Source organism: Ziziphus jujuba, chromosome 6 (genome assembly GCF_031755915.1).
Source record: "Ziziphus jujuba cultivar Dongzao chromosome 6, ASM3175591v1".
Classification (NCBI taxonomy): domain Eukaryota; kingdom Viridiplantae; phylum Streptophyta; class Magnoliopsida; order Rosales; family Rhamnaceae; genus Ziziphus; species Ziziphus jujuba.
The window spans coordinates 16,765,831-16,783,847 of record NC_083384.1 but is presented as its reverse complement, the minus strand read 5'-3'; positions in this window follow the sequence as shown (position 1 = coordinate 16,783,847).

The window sequence follows — 18,017 nt, the reverse complement described above, 5'->3', positions numbered from 1 at the left end:
ACATAAAAAATTTATACATATATGTCATAAAAATCCTATATCGAAGATGGAAAAATTAAATATTTGATAATTTTTCCAGAAAATACATTTTTTGAGAAAAAAATTCACAATTTTACCAACAAAATTATTAAATTTCATTGGCAACAGTTATATTTGCCCAGTAAATTTTTAAATTTGCTGGAAAAAATTTATTCCGTTACAAAAAAAAAAGTAAGGTACAGAAAAGATAACAATTAAATGAAAGTTAGGATAGAAAATAATTTATATGTTCAAAAATTAAAAAATTCAAAACAAAGCCATGTGGTAGATATGTAAAAGGTATCACTTTTGCCAACTACTTTCAATTTCGTCGGTAATTGTTTTGTTTTTACCTACAATATTTCAATTTGTCAGCAAAATTTATAACTTTTGCCGACGAATTTTCTTTTCATTGGTAAATACTTAATTTTTGCCGGCAATATTAAGGAATCGTCGGCAAAAGTCTATCCAATACCGACAAAATTGTATTTTTGTTGGTAAAAATGTAACATTTGCTGGTGATTTTATTTTTTTGTCGCACAAAGTATAGTTTTTACCTAGGAATATGTTTTTTGCCAGTAATGATTTCTTTTGCGACAATAAATTAATTCATCGGTAAAAATTTCGTCGTAAAGGTTCATTTTCTTGTAGTGCTAGCACAATCATATCCTTGACCTCATAAATTTTCAACTAGCACCATCATATCCTTGACCTCATAAATTTTGAACTAATATGAAGTATTAATCTGATACATTGCATATCTCTCTTTTCAAAGTTGAAGTATTATCAACACAAACAATTTCAAAAGATTTTTCTCTAATAAACTCATTGTTAATTGCTATCTACGTATCACAAAATAATAGCCATTTGTTCTTTGTTGGATTTATCAACTGTTCCATCAACAGTAATAAAAAATTTTCCATCTTTTTTTTCGTCACAAATTTTATTTCTCACATTATCAGAAATAATTTTTAAAGAAATTGGCATAATTGCATCAAAAACTTTATTAAAGTTGGCACCTTGCACCTTAAAGAATTTTTTCTGGTAATTTGCACCCTGAATTCACAACTTTCTTGCACCGTTTGTCAAATATTTAATGGAAAGGAGGGTGCAAAGTGCAATATTTATATCGTTTAGGGGGCAAATAGAAAAAATTTCAAATAAAAAGTAATGAGAAATAAAAAAATTATAAAAAACGATTAATATTTTTCTAAATGCTAATGAAAACTTTAAAAAATTGAAAATGTAATCTTTCAAAGATAAAAATAAAATTTTTTACAATAAATATTCTAAAAAATTAAAAAATAATAATAGAAAAATTGCACAGATTATTATAAAAAATGCAAATGTAGTTTTTCAAAAAATAAAAATAATAACATGTTCATATTTGAGAAATTAAGAAAAAACATGAAGACCTATAAAAAAAAAAAAGTGATTTAAGTATTTCTAAAATATAAAAGAAAACTTTGAAAATTTATTTTTATAAAATTTCTAAAATACAAGTGTAAAAAATATATAAAAAATAATTTTTCAAAGTGTTCTTTTATATTTTAGAAATACTTTATCACTTTCTTCTATAGTTTTTTTTTTTTATTTAAAATACGCACAAAGTATTATTTTTATTTTTTTTAAACTTATATTTGCATTTTTATAATAATCTATGGAATTCTTTTATAAATATTCAAATTTTTTTATTGGTTTTCATTTTTTTATGTTTTCAGAAATGTTTTTATTAACGTATTAAAAAAATAAAAATCCTCTTTGTAATTATTTTTTTTATTTCTCATTACTTTTTATTTGGAAAGTTTTGCAATTTACATATAGAAGGAATAACGTGCAAGGATATTATGAGTTTGGGGAGTTTGAGGTGCAAATTGCTAGAAAAAAATTTTGAGGTGCAAAGTGCCAATTCCAATAAAATTCGAGACACAACAATGCTAATTTTCCTAATTTTTAATAACTTATGTTGAATATTTGGGGATGTATACTTGGCATTTTAAGAGTGTAGCTCTTTTTTTTTTTCTTTTTTTTTAAATAAAAAATATGCTACACTATCTAGGACAACTTCAACAATTTCATGGTTCACTTTTGCTTGCAACTTGATTAAATCAATAAAATTTCCACGATTAATAGTATTGATGGGTTCATTATTACGTCCAAAAGCGCACCCTTGCATTGTTAGCCATTTCACGCTTTCTATGAAGGTCTTTAGCACCAATTGATTATGCATGACTATTTTTGAAGACTGTTGATTTATCCATCTGTAATATGCTGAGGTAGATTTTTCAAATCCTCCGATTTCTGCATAGCAAATATTGTGTAGTGAATTAGCATCCCCTTCAAGATTTTTTGGCATACATGGGTCATTATTTACTCCCTTCCAATTTTTAAGCCCCTTGACTGTGAATGTGTTTTGCTTCGATGTATTATGACCAAATAAATAGCACGGAAAACAAAATGCACTTTCCTTTTTAGTAGGAAACTCAAGCAATCAACCAAGAAGATTGAAATCGACGATATCGAGTCCCAAATACAGCAAGTGGATAATCGTATATAGGTTGACATGGTCCCATATAAATATATGCTCTTTAAACTTCATCTTGTTTGTCAACTGGATATTCCCATATTGGAATACATTTTCTAGAATCACGTTATAATATGGACTATTACTTTCGAGTGGAGCGAGTGTATCCTCGTTGTCAAGTTTAGATCTTTCATTCTTCAATGGTGATCTTGAATTTGAAGTAGGACCATTACGTAGGATATTTGGCTTCCTTTCTCCTAAAATAATGAAAGATATATATATATATATATATTGCATTGTGATCTATAAAAATAATAACAAGAAAATTGCTCAGTTAATATAAATAAAATTTAAAATATGATCACAAATATATATAATTGTTTCATATTTCCTTTCTTTTTCTTGGTTTTAACCGCGTAGGAGCAAGCTTTTCAGAATCACATACAACGGATTATACGGTTCCAATTATATATATATCCTAAAAAAAAAAAAAAAAAATTAAATTTTGGGTGGGATGGGCTTGGGCCCACCTTATCACATATATAGATACGTCCAATGCCTTATATTTGGGCTATATAACCATTTCACCAGCTAACTACTCGACATATCCCTATCTATGCCTCTGTTCCCTCAAGCTAGACGAACAAACCTACCCACCCAAGTTTTTTCCGTTTAGCAATTTTTAAATTTTGCTGAGTTTAATTGAGAATCAAAAATATTTTTTTAAAAGCTTCTTTTAAAAAGGTGAAGAGGACGATATTTGATGGGTTCTAGAGTGCTGTAATATGTAGTTCTAGCCATTTCACACAGAGAGAGAGAGAGAGAGAGAGAGAGAGAGAGAAGAAAAAGGAATTTGGAAGTGATGGTTATGGGTTTGATGATTCAACTGATACTAAACAAAGAAGGACATAGATTTCACTAATGCTAGAGAAAGAAAGAAACTAAAAAAAGAGAAAAGAAGGCGGGTGACTGTGAAAATTACCGAAGAGAATTGTCTGCATTATGAATTACTTAAATCCTTTCTCTAAATCGAGATGGGCGTAAAGAGCATCTCAAGTGGAATGCTTCTTGACCATGCCGTTGCCAAATCTTAATATGGTTCTTACATTTGGTGCCTCCAATGGGATACTAAATTTTGATATTTTGGCATTAAATCCTACAATAATAATCAAAGTATGTAGATCCTTTAATCATTTATTATAATATATCTGGCTTGCAAAATAAATATATAAATAAAATATTTATTACAAGAATAGTTTTCTTATTATATTTGGTATATTTTCAAATTAAAGAATAGCTATTATTTCAAATATAATATCCGTTAAAAATTTTTAAGGAATAACTATTTAAAAAAAAAAAAAAGATGGATAAACTTCATTTTAAAGAATAACTATTACTTTTTAAGTCTCCAAATTCTTATTTCCATATTAATATCAAGTATCATATACTAAAAATACATAAATAAATATAAAAAGCTGACTTTTTATTAATTTTGTCTACATTTTGAAAAATTTTAAGCTATTTATAGTGGTTAAATTTTGAATCTAAGTCAATAATATTACCAAATATATAAATAGGAATAATTATTTTTATTTTTTTTAATTTCCATGAAGAATTAATTTTATTTTAATAATATAAATATTCTCCAAACCTAACATGCATTTAATAAATATATTTTTAATTTTAAACAAAAAATTTATTTAAACCTTTTCAATTTTATCATAGTTACAGTTAGACTCTATGCTTTTAAAATCACTTAAACCTCATATGTCAAGTTTTAGTAGTTAATACTAATAATTAAATGCTATGATTAAGTTTGTACAATATTATTCACTCATTACAATATTATTCAATCACAGAATGTTAATTTTTAATATTCTTTTTAACTTTAAACTATTAAAATTAAGTTAAAAAAGGCAAATGAACTAAACGAAATTAATAATGATCTTCAAAAAATATGAGAATTTAAATATAATAACAACAAACTTGAAAGGATTTAAATGAAATTTTCCCTTAATCTGAATTGGTGACAAGTGAATCGTATCACAAAATAAGAAAAAAATTATAATTTAGCAATATTATTTTTCAAGTCTTGTTATTTATGATAATTTATAATTTAGCAATATTACTTTTTAAGTCTTGCTATTTACGAGACCACTATTTGATACCCATATGATATATTAAATGTTAATTAAAGCACTTAATCTTATTATTTTTATTTTAAAATCTTAAAATTAGATATTTAAATTACCATTGGACATGCAGATTGCACTGATGATCATTCATTAACGGTGACAATAGCAATTTTTTTTTTTTTTTTAAAAGATTTGGTATGGGATAAACCAATGCTAAAATTGCTAGAATGACATTTAGCAATAAATGTATCCAATCAAAAGCAAAGATGATTTGTCAAGTATCTTAGTACATGGAATGCTCCCAATATTTATTTATATATGTCAAATTGTAGAATTGGTGAACTATCATGATTTGTAATTTCATACACTTTAAAACTGTGAATTAGGTGTAATCCAAGTAGTGGTATGAAGAAATCCCATACTGTTTGAAATGAACCTTTTGTGTGGTTTATATATGGAAGCCTACAAAGCCTACTTGGATTCTATAGACATGTTTGGCACCATGTCTAAAAGTGTACAGAATTCTATGGTACCGTCCATATATACACCTTTATTGGGTTTAACTTGCACTATACTTTTTTTTTTTTTTTCTTTTTGACCACACTATACTTTCTGGCTTTTTTTTTTTTTTTTTTTTGGCCATGGTAAGTTGGAAAACTTATAAATGTTGTTTTTCCCCCTTAAAAAACGTTGGACTGCTTAATGCCTATTCTTTTTTTTTCCCCCCCCCCCCCTAAAATGCTGCATTTTCATATTTTTTTTTAATTACATTCAAGTCTTCAAATTTTAGTTCAAATCTCAACCTGGGCAAAATTTTTCCCTTTGCTAAAGTATTTTGATCTCTATCGATATAGAAATCGGCTTTATGTTTAGAAATACTATCTTTAGTCCATTGCAAAGACCTTTTTTTTTTTTGGTAAATTGTCCATTGCAAACACTTGATCAAATCATCAAACTCAATATTTTATTTACTTGTTTCATAAGTTATTTATGTATTTTCTGTATTTCTATCATCTTTGTTTATAAGTTATTGGTTGTCTGTGTATTCCAAGTAATTTATTTGTGAAAGTAATAAGAAGAGGAAAAAAGTAAATTTTAAATAATAAATTAAAGATGTACTAATTCTAGTAATTTAAAATATTAACTTTCCTTTGGAAAAAAATCCATAACATTGTTTTTGGAGTATGAACATTATCACAGATGATCATCATAAAGTTGTACTTTTTTCAGTTACTGCTTACAAGTATTAACCCCTTGTACTTAAATTTTTTAGTCGGTATATTTAATTGAGATTTTAATTGATTTTTGTAGACTTTTATGGAATTCAAAAGTTATGTAATATGCAGTTCAAATATTTAAAGACTATAAAAGTTTAGGATTGTTTAATATAGATTTTAAATGACCTTTTAAAAGTCTATAAAAGTAAAGAAGTATTTAATTAACAATTGTTATAAGTTTATAAAAGTCATGTAGTATCTAAAATATCAATGATTTTTATTAACTTTTAAAATTCATGATTTTTATTTGACTTTTAAGTCAAAAATGGAAAGATTGTTTAAAAAATTCTCCACTTATTTACCTCAAAATTTTTAAAAACTTTTAAAATGAATACACACTAAAAACAAAATGACAATTAATGACCACATGTTTAGTGACCAAAATATTTCAGTCGCTGAACGTATACATCAGAGACCAAATTTTGGTTGCTGAATATTTGGTAATTGAGGTACCAAGTACAATAGTCAACCACTTTCAATGACCACCATGTTGGCCAGTAATAAATAGATTTTACGACCACTAAATAATCTAGTTGCTAAAGGTGAAGCGCGGCAAATTGTTCCCGCCATAATTTTGGTGGGAAGAATATCTTCAGTGACCAAACCTAATTTGATCTCTAAAATTCATTATCAGTGATAAAGAATTTGGTCAATAATAGTCTAAATAATTAAGAAAATAATATTAATATTAGACCTTTACCAACCAATTCCTATTAGTCACTAAAGGTACATGTCAACCACCAATTTTTTGGTCGTTGATTTTCTAAATAATAAAAAAAATAATAAAGAAAATATATGGGTAAGACCTTTTGCAACTATTCTTCTTTGGTCACCGAAAGACTGTGGTCAGCGACCCGTTAATTGGCTGCTGAAACACTTTGAAAATTTTAAAAATAATAAAAAAATAAAATTAATAAAATAATAATAAAAAATATATACCAATTCGATAAAATAAGAAAATTATATTGATGTAGTGGTGGAGGATACCAGTATAAAATAGAGCATTGAATTGTTTTTTAGTTTTATTTTTGAATAAATAAAAAATATATACTAAAATTTAACATATTTTTTTATACCATAATCTAATTAATTTGAAAATTCACTAAACAATAGATTTGTTGCCCCAAAAAATTAGAATTAAAATGAAAAAAAATATATTTTTGAACAAATTTTAAGGAACAATATAGTTTAAAAACTTGTGGAAATCATAATAAATTGATTGCAATTGTATAGAACAATAAATAAATAAATGCAATCCTTTAAGCAAAAAAAAAAAAGAAAAAAAAAAGCAAAATTTCATTTTGTTAGGATTAATCAACAAGTAAATTGAAAATTAGAAGAAAATGAAAAGATAATAAAATAAGAAAATTAGTGTTTTGTAATTATGCAATCATTATTATTAACTAATTGTATTAAATAATTATATTTAGAATTAAATATAAATTATAACTAAGTATTATGTTACTAAAATTTGCAGATAAATATTTTAATTATATTAAATAAATTACTGTGGTATAAAAGTATGAAACTCAAAAAAAATTAATAAGTAGAAAATGTTAAGAATGGGGGAAATAAAATGAATTTGAAAAAACGGTTTGTATAAGAAATTCAGATGCACAAATAATCCTTTATTAGTCTTTCATTAAATAAATAAAAAAAAAGAATAATCCTTTATTAGTATAACAATAAAAGTAGAAATAAAATAAAATAAAATAAAAGTGTGGGCTTGATCCATGTGTGGGCCAGAGGGGGCAATGGCCTTTGCCCTTTCAGGTTTTTTAATTTTTTTAAAAAAAATTATATTTGGATTAATTTAGAAATTAATCAAAAAAATAAATAAATAAGTAGAAAATATTAAGAAAAATGAGGGGAAATGAAAAGAAATTGAAAAAAGATCAGGTAAGAAATTCAGATGCACAAGTAATCCTTTATCAATCTTTCCAAAAAAAAAAAAAAAAAAAAAAGAAGTAATTAGTAAAATAATAAAGATAGAAATAAAATAAAATAAAATTGCAGGCCTGATCCATGTGTGGGCCAGAGGTGTAATGGCTTTTGCCCTCTTAGGTCCCTTAGTTCCTTTTTTTAAAATTATATTTGGATTATTTAGAAGTGAATTAATACGTGTGTTTGGCATCCCTGATTATAAATTACTAAATAAAGTTTCATGTAATCAATTATTACTATAAAAGTTTAATTTAAACATTCATTGCATTTACTTACATATAATGACTGTTATCTACTTACATAGAATGAATGTTATTTATATTTTCAATATATAATAAATTTTTTTTTTCTAAAAATCAAGTACTAGAACATATTTTAAGTTTTGCATTGTTAATGTTTTTTAATAGAGTATCTATTTATTAATTTTACTCAATAGCTAATTTCTTTAAGTTATCACATAAAAATTTTCTTAAAATATTAGCATTAGTTAAATTGGAACAAATTTGTCTATATATATATATCCATATTTTCTATATCATATTTTTGCTTAATAAAAACATTTTTTTTTCACAATCTTTGTCATTTTTATCTAATAAATTGTTACTAATATAATATAAAAAGAAAATTTCAAAATTTGTATAATTATACATTATATTGTATTTAAGTATGATATATGAAAGGAAAAATATATATACTATAATCTTTCTTCTTTTTCTAAAAAATGTTACATTAGCCTAGCCCCCCAAAACAAGGCAACTTGGCTCCTCCCCTACTCTAACAATTATCATGTTATGGTTATTATTATATACATATACACATAGTGTATATGTAAGTAAGTCTATAAATTTATAAAATATCTTGTCAGAAATTATTTAAATAAACAAATTTGTCCAAAAATGTATTATAAAATGCCACCATTTGACAAAAAATATTCTTTAATTTGCTTAATTTTAAGATATATTTATTTTTATATGTTAACTTAAGAGTAAATTATACAAACTCCTTTTATTTTTCATTTTTTATTTTTTACTTTAATGCTCTACATCGGGGGCACTTTTGTCCAACATGTTGGTTGCTTTAAGTGATCATCAATGATTAAATAATTTGGTCTCAAAATGTTATTTTCAAGGACCAAAATATTGCTCATTTATAATTGTGAAATTAGTTACTTATATAGTTTTATATTACTAAATTTGGTCAAAATGTTACTTTTTTTTAGAGATTTTCAAAGACAATATTTGGTTATCAGAACAACAAAATCTGGTTACTAAAATTTTTTAATTTTACGAACCAAATATCTATTGGTCACTAAAAACAATTAGTTATAATATTTAAGCGACCACATAATGATCATATTTTTTTGTTGTTAAAAATTTTTAATGACTAATATATGGTTTTCTGCAACCAAAACCAATGGTCGATGAAAGATTTTTTTTTAGCAGTGACAATTGAAATTATCTCACAAGTCATTTTTGCAGCTTATTCCCAATTGAAAAAAAAAAACTCATACTATTCCTGTAAGGATGGTAATCCTCCGAGGATCTGTTCTTATGGGGAAGACAAATCCAGGGTGTGGACGAGATAGGATGGGGAAACCTACTCCCTACCCAGTATATGTGTTTATTTAAATGTATTTATACATTTATAACTATATTTATATATTTTCTTTTACTTAAATTTGTTTATAGTTTTACATATTTTCGTAGCTTTTAAATGTATAAGGTTATTAGTAAAAATATATATTTTATATTAATAAACTAATATTTTTTAAAAAATATTGCATATTGTTTTCTTAAAAAAAAAAATTGGAAAAATAAGTTTATTTATCCTGTTTTGTTTGCCCTACAGCAAATCTTCATCCTACCCCACTCCATTGTTATTCTTATACTCTTGGAGTACCCATTGGTCACTACCTACTCGTTCCTAATAAAAAAAGGGAAAAGAATTACTATAGACTGACCTTACATAAAAAAATTAAGAGGAAAAAAAAAATCTATGAGCTACGAATTTTATCAAATTAATTTCATGAAGGTCATAAAGTTTGATTTCTATTTTTTTAAACCAATTTTTCCTTTCTTTTTTTTTTTAAAGTGATTCTTAGAATTTTATTTTTTATTGACAAATGAAATATAATTTGTACCAAGTTTATAGTTACATTTAAATGTCAATAAAAATTTATCAATATTTACTAAAGTCAATCAATATTTATAAAAGTCTATAAATCTATATCAAAGTCTTTTAAAATGAATGTATATAAAAAAAGTATCTATAAAAGTTAATAGAAACCTATAAATTTTGCAGTCAGTCACTAAAAAAAATGCAAAACGAATGAGCATTTATAGACAATGATTTGAACTTGTCAATAGGATTTAAAGCTTCACTCAAAGTAAATAGTTCTACTGTTTTCTTGTAAATCTCCTATTCAACTCCATCAATTGAAAATCTATTATAGTATTAAATATAATAAAATAATAGTAATTCTCTACCATAAAATTTCTTTTTTATTGATAAAAAAATCTTTTAAATCAGACACAACAAAAAAGATACTATATTCTGAAGAAAACTATCCCATTCATCTTCTTGCATCTTTTGACGAAGCGCTTTTGTAATTGATACTTAATTCATTGCATTTAAAATGTCTTGGGATTTCATTTGCAATGCTTGACATAACATATTAGATATTCCCAAAACTCTATGCAACAGTAACAAAATAAATCTTTATATGCACTTTTTGCCTCCCCATGTATATTATTATTTAATCAATTGTCAATAAGATTTTCAAAAGTGTAGAAGTTGAACCAAACATGTCAATCAATCTACTAGCGAAATAAAAATGTAAACTCCAATGAGTATCTCCAGCCTATTGTAAAGTAAAACATGATTAGCTTCTACCTATCTCAAGTTCTTTTGATGGTATTAAATTAACAATTTCATCTTCTCAAATTTGTTTAAATGAGAATGTTTTAGTTGAAGCGCCAACAAAATTAACAACAGAACTCAATTCAAAATAATAATAATAATAATAACCATGCGTCATGTACCTTTTAAGACGCTGCAACTAAAATAAGTTGTAGCCAATAAGCAAAACAATAAATATAGTAAGCATATAGACGAATTTAGGAATAAAGCTTGTAGTCGATTCCGTTCACCTTACATGTTACTAGCACCATCATACCTTTGACCTCATAAATTTTCAATTTATACAATGTATTGGTCTAGTACATTGCATATATCTTTTTTAAAATGTTAAAGCATTATCAACACAAACAATTTCAAATAATCTTTTCTAATAAAGTCATTGGTATCTACATATCTCAAATAATAGTCATTTGCTCTTTGTTGGATTCATCAACTGCTCCATCAATAATAATACAAAATTTTGCATCCCAAATTCATCACATATTTTACTTCTCACATTATTAGCAATAATTTTTAATAACTTATGTTGAATCTTTGGGGATATATACTTGGCATTTTAAGCTACATTATCTAGGACAACTTCAGCCATTTGTTTGTTCACTTTTTCTTGCAGCTTGATTAATTCAGTAAAATTTCTACGATTAGTAGTATTGATGGGTTATTTATTACCTCTAAAAGCGCACCCTTACATTGCTAGCCATTTCATGCTTTCTATGGAGGTCTTTAGCACCAATTGATTATGCATGACTGTTTTTGAAAATTGTTGTTTTATCCTTGTGTCATTATATTGAGGTAGATTTTTCAAGTCCTCCTATTTTTGCATAGCAATGTTATGTAGTAAATTAGCATCCCCTTCAAGGTTTTGCAACAGACATGGGTCATTATTAACTTTCTTCCAATTTTTGATCCCCTTGATTGTGAATGCCTTTTGCTGCGATGTATTACGGCCAAATAAATAGCACCGAAAACAAAATGCACTTTCCTTTTCTGTGGAAAACTCAAGCCATGGAAGCAAGAAGATTGAAATCGACGATATTAGGTCCTAAATACAACAAGTGTACAATCGTATATAAGTTGACATTGTCCCATATAAATATATGCTCTTCAAACTTCATCTTGTTTGTCAAGTGGATATTACCATATTGGAATGCAGTTTCCAAGAATCATGTTGCAATATGGACTATTACTTTCGACTGGAGCAAGAGTATCCTCATTGTCAAGTTTAAATTTTTAATTCATTAACGATGATCTTGAATTTGAAGTAGGACTATCACATTTACCTGATGACTAACCATCTTTTTTATTAAAATAATGGAAGATATATATATATATATATATATATATATAGAAATTCTATGGTAAGGACGGTCTGCATGAGGACCGCAGTATTAGTGACGGTTTTTTATAGTATTAACGACGATTTTTTAGAAAATCGTCACCAATATTATGAAAAACTTTTATCAATACTATGATCCGTATAAAAATGATCAACATCATAAACGAACTGTATATATATATATATATATATATTTGCTTTGTGATCTATTAAAATAATAACAAAAAATTTGATAAAATTAATATAATTTTATTTATGTTAATTTTATTTATATTAATTTTATCAATTTTCTTGTTACAATGCAAATATATATATATATATATATATATATATATATATATATATATATATATATATATATATATGTGTTTGTATTTCCTTTCTTTCTCTTGGTTTTAATGGCGGCGCAGAGCAGCCTTTTCACAATCATATATAATGATTATACGCTCCAATTATATATATGCACTAAAATAAAAAATTAAAATGTGGGTTGGATAGGCTTGAGCCCACCCTAGCCCATGTATAGATACCTGCAATGCCCCATCTTGGGGCCTATAAGGCCTAGAAAAGTGACATATTTAGTCCAATATCCATTTTTAATGGTCTTAAGATATTTAACCATTTTGTTTTGTTTTGTTCTTTTTGTTTTGTTTTTTTTTTTGTTTTTTTTTTGTGTTTTATCCCCTCATATTTATTTTAACCTTAATAAAAATTGAAAAATGACATATATATCTTTTTATTTTATTTTTCCCTTGTCTAGTGACCACTAAAGCACCGATAGCATCTTTCATCCCCTTACCTAGTAAGAGCCCTTATCATTTTAAATTCCTTGCTTATTCCATTTATTTTTTTTACGTAATTGTATTTCACCACACTCTCCTGATTCATATAACAATGTTTTTGAGGATTTAGGATTAGATTGTTGGTTGTTGATTACGTGTAGTTGCTTTTAATCTTTGTACTTCAATTTTTAAGATTTTTTTTTATCTTCAATAAATTATACTGTTCCAAACATAGCCTAATTCCAAATTTGCTTGTGATGATATATGTTTACCTTGCCATTTTATTTATTTATTTATTTACTTGGGTCTGGGCCCCGGCGAAAGGAAAAAATAATGTTCTATACTAACTTTCTTATTTGATCTATCCTCTTTACAGTAGCATTGACGGTGTTACTGGATTTAGTGAAGAGGAGTCTCGTTCAGTTTTCACCTTCATGAACTCTGCCATCCAGTTGGCAAAATCTGGTGGTGGTTTGGTAACTATTTTTCCTATTGGTAACTATTTTACTTTCTTTCATGAGTTACTGTCTACATGCTATGTGTTTTATTGGGTTTCCTATTTATGTATGGTGTCTTCAGTCAGTCCAAGTTTTATGTTTGAGTTTGGATTGTTCGTAATTATATGTCATTCTCCTTTTCCAATAAAGGACAGTTTGTAGGCATGCCTCTTCAATGTTGTCAGCTCTGGAGCAATCCATTATCCACCAGTTGCTTTTTAAGTTCTGTGTTGGCCCTGTTTAAGGGCCTATATTTGAGCCCTTAGAAGTTGGTGTATCACATGTATTGTCAAGAGCTCAGTTCCTCAGTTCATTTATACTATGTTCCTTTTCCCCTTCTGTTACAGGTTGTCAATGCTGCAGTTATAGTGAATCCTTCAGCTAAAATAGTAATTGCCATTGACGTGATCAAATTTACTCTTGGCATGCTCCAAAAGATGAGGCAATCCTAGAAGCCAGTTGCTCTGAACATCCATGTGTTCCCGTATTGATTCCAATAGAGTGATGAGCTGTGGAACACCAGATTCTAGAGTTTTTCCGGATGATTCCAAACAATTATATGATGATGTTTCTTGTCTATATCCTTGGCGGTAGGCCGAACAGCAAACATATATGAGTTCTTGTTATTGGCATCCTTTATGTCGTGCTGCTATTGTTGATATGAGTTCTTGTTATTGACATATGTGTTTCAATCCCATGAAGAGCCTTCCGATGGAAATCCTATTTACGAGCACTGTTCTCATGTTTATATGAATCCCAATATAAAGTTTGATGTTGTTGATCTTTGGTGGGATATTTAAGATGTTTATCAATTTTCATGGCGCTTGCCAAGAAGGATAATTCTCATAAAGAAAAGGTGTTTTTTTCCATAATTTTGGTGATTCAGAATTTTTTCACTCTTTGGTAATGTATTATTGTGTTTTCTTTTCTTTTTTATGTTTTTTTATCATTAAAAGAAGGTTTCACTCAACATTTTGTATGGTTCAATACATAATATAAAAGTAGCTGTAGCAAATTTTGATGATTTGTGATAAAAAAAAAATTAAAAATTAAAAATTACCGATGGGTTATTGGTCTTATCGATGAAGGCCATGGGTAATTTTTCCATAATTTGTCAAACTTGTTGGAAAAATTACCAACAGTGCCCATTGGTAATTTTCATGTTAAATTTTTTTTTCACAGATCATCGAAATTCATTACAACTATTCTTCAATTATGTATTGCACAGCAGAACATGTTAAGTACAACCTTCTTCAATGATTACAAACATAAGAAAGAAAAGAAAATATAATAATACTTTTCCATGGTATAAAAAAATTCCGAACCCCCGAAATTACCGAAGGCCATCGGTATTATCAACAGCCTCCATGGAGGCTGTGGCTAATCTGTCTAAAATTTGTTAAGCTTGCTAGAAAAATTACCAACGGTGTAACAGCCCACCACCCGCATGCGATATTGTCCTCTTTGGGTCTGGGGAATTCTCTTACAACCCAGCCCTCAAGGTTTTGTCAAAATGCATCGCAAGGGAAAGGTATCCACACTACTTTATAAGGCGTGCTTCATTCCCATTTTCAACCGATGTGGGACTTCACAATCCTCCCCTCTTGGGGCCCAGCATTCTTGCTGGCACACCGATCCGGGTATTGGCTCTGATTCCATCTGTAGCAGTCCAGACCATCCGCATGCAATATTGTCCTCTTTGGGTCTGGAGAATCCTCTTACAACCCAGCCCTCAAGATTCTGCCAAAACGTGTCGCAAGGGAAAGGTATCCACACCACCTTATAAGGTGTGCTTCTTTCCCCTTTTCAACTGATGTGCGACTTCACAAATGACTTCCATGGGTAATATCGATAGTCCATCGGTAATTTTTCATTTAAAAATTTTCTTTCACAAATCATCAAAATTCATTACAACTACTTTTTAATTACGTATTTCACAATAGAACATGTTGAGTGCAACCTTTTTAAATGATAAAAAAAATAAGAAATAAAAGAAAACAAAATAATACATTACCAAAGAGCAAAAAAAATTCTGAATTTACATAATTACAGAAGGGCCATCAATATTATTGATGGATGCCATCAATAATCTTTCCAAAATTTGTCAAGCTTGCTTGAAAAATTACTGACGGCCTCCATCAATAATACTGATGACCTATCTGTAATTTTCATTTTAAAATTTTCTTTCACAAATTATCAAAATTCATTACAACTACTTTTTAATTATGTATTGCACCATAGAACATGTTAAGTGCTTATGAGAATCCACCGGTACCCGTACAATCGACTATCTGCTGAGGTGCTGATCCTTTACAAATGAAGAGGGACCAATCACTAGGGCACAAGCTAGGAAATTCAAAGACAATCTGGTTAGCTTTATCCAAGGATTGATTCAATCTCAAGAGAGCCCGACATTATCCGAAGATTCAAAGCCCATTTTGTGTATCCAAGTCATAGACGCGGAAATGGACCCGGCAAGTTGTTTTGGTACATTTTTGGACCTCGGGCAGCAAAGAATGGAGTCAACTCTTATGAACTCAATTGATGTCACCAAAAGGTCATGAAATCATGTCAAGATAGAAGCAAAAACAACCAAAGACCACATTTATGCATAACCCTTCTTTTTGGCCAAAATTGTCCATTTTGCCGCTGGCTTTGAGCTCTCTTATTGTTCATGTATTTTCTCTTTGTTCCAATCAGGGGAAAAATATGGGAATCATATTTAATTATTTTTGGTATCCTACATGGCATATAGGAATGATCTGGAGCCTTAACAAGTTGGAGATTGGTCAAAGATAGCTTAGTTGGCAAACTAATCAACTAGTTTCCTAATTTGTAATTTGACTTTCATTTTAGGAAATTGATCTTTTATGTTGGTTTTTAATTAATTATTTACTGGAAAAATTAAGTTAGGAAAGTTGATATTTTATTATTTCAATTATAGGTTAATTAATTTCTAATTCAAAATAAGGGAATTGATTACTCCAGATTAGTTTAGGAAAGTAGGCAAAATTTGGCCAACATTTGGTTTCCTAATCCCTGTGGCTGACTTTACCTAGTTGTTTTAGGATTTATTTTTTTGTGACTTTATCCTATTTAAGGGCATATTTTTCAATGAGAATACAGCTTAGAATTTTTATAGAAAATTATTTGTGAGAAAGAATTCTCTTTGAACACCTAAAAGACCATTAGAGTGTGAGTGTTTTAGTTTGACTTATCAATAGGACATCTATCACCTATTGCGATGTCTTCAATATACCAAAGTTTCTAGTCACATATTGATTAACGGTTGAGGTGACCATAAGAACTTGAACTTAATTTTTTATCCGGGCTAATATAATAAGGGTTTAGGTGCAAGTCGACCTTGGGTCGTATTATTTGGTATCAGAGCCAAGATTTTGTTTAGGTTTGATCTATCTTATTTGTTTTATTTGTTTTGTATTATTCTACAATTTTAACCTTAGATTAAGAATGTTCATAGTTCATACACTTCTGCATAAAAAAAAGAAAAAATTTCAAAATCGTTATTCCTAGTCAAATTAGGTTTCCCTGTTTTACCGTATTTTTGCTTCCTAGTTTGTTAGTTGTTTTTCATCGTTGTTCTTGTTAATTTGGTTTATTGTTTATTTTTCTTTATTGTTTTAATCTTAATTATTTGCATTCATATATTTAAAAAAAATAAAGAAAGAAAAGAGGATTTGCGGCAACATATTGCAAATTCACCAAAAAAATTTGCAAATTGTGTTGGCCATGGGTTTGGATTTTTGTTGGCATTGAAGTGTATGGTTTGTGTTGTTTTTGGTGCTGCTGTAAATTTTGTTTGAATCATTGTATTTGTGACAATAATAATAAAAAAAAGAAGATCCGAAAGCCGAGAATACAAAAATTACAAAAGGCTATTTTGTTGAAAAATTTCAACATTGAATTTGTTTGGGCTAGGAATTTGAATTGTGATATCTTGAGTTGCTGGAAAATTCAATTTTGAATTCTGGATATTTGAATTTTGAGTGGTAAAATTGATAGGATTAAAATTAGTTAAAGGATTTGAGACAAAAACTTAAATTACAAGAACAAGAACAAACAACTATTCCATATTTTGTTCAAAATTGTTCTTGTTCGTTGTTTAAATCTCTTTCCTAAATTTTATCCTTGAATTTTTTGATTTCTTAATATTTTGGTCTGCTCCTTATTAATTTTGAAAATTGCTTATTGATTTACCTTATTTTTAGTTAGTTATGCTGAGACTAGATTTTGTCAATTCATGTGGTATTTGTTTGTTCTAGTTGCTATTTTATTGATAAGTTTAATTAAAACATACTTGTGATCTAGTTGTTGTTTTAAGTGTGTTTTAAAAGAACTTTTAGATAATTCTTTGAGTAGAAAAAGACATGAAAGTGTGAGCTTAAAAAAGGGTTAAAAGCCGACACTAGTGTGTAAACACGAGTGAATAGACCTTGTTTGAGTGAAACATTTGAGGGAGTGATTTTGGTATGGCAGATTCAAGGATGAGAAGAGGAGATGGCTCATTTAGAATTAATGAAGAGGAATCCATAGAGTTCAAGAGTGACTCTCGAGTAATGGGAAG